This window comes from Nymphaea colorata, unplaced genomic scaffold, assembly GCF_008831285.2.
Source record: "Nymphaea colorata isolate Beijing-Zhang1983 unplaced genomic scaffold, ASM883128v2 scaffold0001, whole genome shotgun sequence".
NCBI classification, from domain to species: domain Eukaryota; kingdom Viridiplantae; phylum Streptophyta; class Magnoliopsida; order Nymphaeales; family Nymphaeaceae; genus Nymphaea; species Nymphaea colorata.
In genome coordinates this window covers 4764212-4768681 of record NW_022204507.1, presented here as the reverse complement: position 1 = coordinate 4768681, position 4470 = coordinate 4764212, and positions in this window count along the sequence as shown.

The window sequence follows — 4470 nt, the reverse complement described above, 5'->3', positions numbered from 1 at the left end:
ATACAATTCAAAATCGGATCAGATTTGGATTTAAGAAATGACATTTGATTGAATTTAGATTTATATACAAATATAATAAATGTCTAATCAGACTCAAATGCAAATAGAAGTTCAATTTTATTTTTAAATAAATATCATATACCTAATTCTCTTACAGGCGAAATTGGTTCAATTGGATTCATATTCAAAAATAAATGTGAAAATTGGATTAGAACTGTCTTATCGGATTTCACATTAAAATCAAACATGACTATTTTTTATTCATATTTGAATCCAAATAAGTAAACATCCCAAAAGTAAAAATAATTTTTCATTTATTCCAATCGGTTGGCATACCTACAAGAACACACGATACCTTATGTAGGGGTGGGCCCGATACATGAAACCCGGGCCCAGGCCCGGCCAGGTTATAAATATAAAAAGTATTTTTTTAATATCATATATATTTTTCAGTAATAAAATATATTTTATTAAATTTAAAAAATAAAAAATCACTTTTTAAATGTTAACGAGCAAGTGCTGAGTTTTTTTGGCCCGGACCTGGGCCAGTGCTGGGCCTGGTCCTGGCCCCCCACCAGCGGCCCGGCCCGGCGCCTGCCCTTAACTTTGTGATGTGCATTGGCTAGTACAAATTGGAGATGTAACTATATTTATTTATTTATTTACTTAATTGAATTACATATTCAAACAACTACATGGTTAGAAGAAGAGTCTGGAGTCTGATAACCGAAACTAGTTGAAGTGGCCGATCCGTCACTGACAGACAATACACGTTGATCAACACTTCATACTAGATTGAATGCTACACATTAGAATCTGTGCTACAGACCATAACTACTTACATAAATTGTCACACCATCAACCATCATTAATACGACTATATATACATATATATATAAGCACAGGTCACCAGTAATGCTTTCCTGTACCATCATTGTTGGCATCATGGGCAGAGCCAAGAGGGGGTGGCAAAAGCCTTCCCCTCCTCTCCTTCCACCAAAAAAAAAACATACATATAAATTTAAAAAATTATATTATATAAAAATGTTTAAAAATAATATTTTGGCTACTATCAAAATTTTAAAATTATAATTTGACATATTTCATGAAAAAGTTTTGACTGCACCCCTCATTGGCATCGAGATAAGGTAACAAGCTCTCATTGTAAAAAGTATTTGCATCAAAAGCTAAGGGTTTTTTTTTTTTTTTGCAGTAGGGGGTCGTCTTCTTTTCTAGAGAGAAACATGGTGGGGCGAGTCCAAATGCTAGTTCCCTACAAAAAGTTATCTGATCTTTATGGTAGGACTGCCCATCTAACATGTACACACACAAATACATACACATGTATAAAGACAGAACTGAATCTTCTTGTGTATAGGGAAATCAAATATGTCAGATTTTGGATAGTTAAAAATTAAAAATTATCACTTAAACATAATTGTCATCTAAGTACTATGAATGAATGATTTATGGTGCAACAAGATTAAAGGAGGTCTTAGTAATAATTGATTTTTAATGTTTAGCTATCCAACAACATCAAACATCTAGTAAATTTAAAACTTCCTATAGCCAATTGTTTTCTTTTCTATTTTCATTGTTATTTTTGCACTCTCCGCCCCGATTCCATCTCTCTCTCTAGTGCAACCGCTTGGGTTGGGTGGTGTGTTAGAGTCATATCCTCAGTTCAAAAGTTAAATGGTGCTATCTTGATTGTATTGAAAAATGTTGAGATTAGATTATGGTAGTCATTGTGGAGGCAATGTGGACCTGTTCTTGTCATATATATATATATATATATATATAATAAATTCAAAGTAGTAAATCATAAAAAGAAATCTTGGTCTCTTTCTTGCGTCATGGTAAAGAAAATCATGAGACTCGACTGAGCAGCTAGAGGAGGCAAGTGTGTATGGTATGAGCAATTAGATACTAGTGCCTATTAAAATTTTAAAAATTTTATAACTAGTGCCTCTTAGTAAGCAGTTTTCACTATAAAAGGTATTTCCATCAAAAAGAAGTTTCTTTTTTTTTTTTTTTGCAAAAGGGGTTTGCCTCCTTTGAAGAGAAAGAATTGTCCTATCTTCATATAAGACAGCCTACCAAATATGTAAACACACAAGCACATTACTGCATATATAGGCGGAATTGATTCATCTTCTATATGGGGAAATCAAATATGTCAGATAAAGTAAAAAATCGTTGCCACATAAATACTACCAATGATTTATGGTGCAAAAAAATTCATGGAGGTTTTAGTAATGATTGATTTTTAGCGCTTAGCTGTCTAACAACATTCAACATTTGGTGAATTTAACCTGTTCTATTTTTCATTGTCTTTTTCATAATGTTATCTTATAACAAATTAACGTAGAGACATGTGAAAAGGATGAACACTTTACCAACTTTTATATGGCATTCCCATGGGTTATTATCTCCACTAGGAGATGGATAAGGACTAAAATACCTTTCAAAAAAGGGCTGGTTTCTTTTTTTATCACACTTTTCAAAGCTTTCCAAGATTCTTTTAGATTGGGTTTGATGGCCTCGTATAGCTAAGACTTGACATTGCATAAAAAGGTGTTTTTTAGGAGATTCTCATTTTATTATACATGTTCAAAGTCATGGATTTAAGATCGGAAGTCTGATCTTAAATCCATGCATCTAAAACCTTAAGAATCTCATATCACCAGGGATTTATCATCAGGTTAAACCAACACAACCTTACTAAAATCTTTAGTCTCTATGGTTTTTCCAAAGGACCCCCATGAGAAATGGTTTATAAAAAGAGAGGGGGGCCTACTTCAAATGACAATTTTTTTTTTCAAATTGAGTTTCTCCTTGTTGGGCCGGGTCAAGTTCCCTGTAGCCCTTGGGCCTGGCCAGTTGGGCCAGAGTATTTCCGGTGTATTGGGTTAAAACTTGGCTTGGCCCCAGTCCAGTCCCGATGCCCAACCTTAGGCATGGTCAATTGTACAGTTACGTGTCTCAAAACAATTGGGTCATAGATTTTGGCTACTTCCCCCAACCTTGTCATCACTAAGACAAAATAAACCGTCTAATTGATTGAAGACTATTGAATTCTGATCCTATCATATTAGTGTGCCCTCCTGAGCTGTCTTTTTGTTATAAGTTAATTAGTACTCATGCACATGAGGTAAGTTTGGTAGGCAAATATCATGGGGATAAGATGATGTTGCCACCACAGGTCGGCAATATACAAGTGGTTCAGATTCTTATGGCATACAATTATCAATAAGATGTAGTAACTTCATGGAAGTGAAAAGGGGCGTTTGGCAATGAAAATAGTTTGTTTGTTTCATGAACTTGCCTTAAAGATTGTACTTGACTTATATAGTGATTTGAGTTAGGGAATAATTCTAGGTAAGCAGGGACAAAATTTTATTCTACCGTAGGAGAGACTAAGCTTCCACCTAACACCTCATTCGTTTTAGGGTATAGGGCTTGCTTTCAGTTTCTTGGAATACCTCTCCTACCATGCTTTAACTTGTATTTCAGTACCCAGAACGACACACATATAAAGTTAGTGAATAGTCTAAAAACAAGTAAATAAAGCAATAATTGAAAGTACCGACCTTCGACAATTATCATTATTTTTACTCAAGTTCTTCATGTAAATTTTGTAAATCGTACAAGTACTGCTGATTCCAGAGTTCCCGTGTTTGAGCACAAACCCTTGAGTCTGCAGCTTCATTTCACTATAAATAGTCCTAAGGCAGGCACCTTGGCCACCGGCCCCTCTCCATCACCATATTTAATGGCTTCCCTTTCCCGTTCGCTCATCCTCTTCCTCGTTCTGGCACTGGTTGCAACTGTTCTCGTTCTGGCACTGGTTGTGTTGTTGTCCCCAAGGGATGCATCCACAGGCTGCACATGCTGGTCACTCGACCAACAGGAAGATAAAGGAACCCTTCGTGTCAAGCTCTCCCACTCCCTGATGATCAGTCCTCCTTCAGTTTCACCACCACTGCTCCATGACTTCAGATCAGACCAAGTGAACCCATGTCTTCCCACTCTTAAGAATTTGTACTGCAGATATTTCATATATATATATATATATATATATATAGCAATCATGGAGTTTCTCTCTCTCTCTCTCTCTCAGATGCAGGATTCTAATCAGCAGTTTCGACCCCATTCTCCAAAGTGAGCCTTGAATATCAGCAGAAAATAGAGAACAAAGCCGGATGTCAGGATCGCTGGAGCTAATTTTCTTATGTTGGTTGATTCCCAGAAATCTAGAGAAACAAAGCTTCCTTTCTTTCAAGAATGTTCAACTGTTAGGTTAAATGATTTTATGCCCTTGAGAGTAACATACAGCCGATATGGGCGGGGCGTTGATTGACAGGCCATTCCATCTTCTTTAGTTAGCTAGGCTGCAACTCGAACCCTGTCCTTGTCCGTTGGTGTCATGGCTTTGCCCCTTTGTGAATGATGCCTCACGTATCAAGT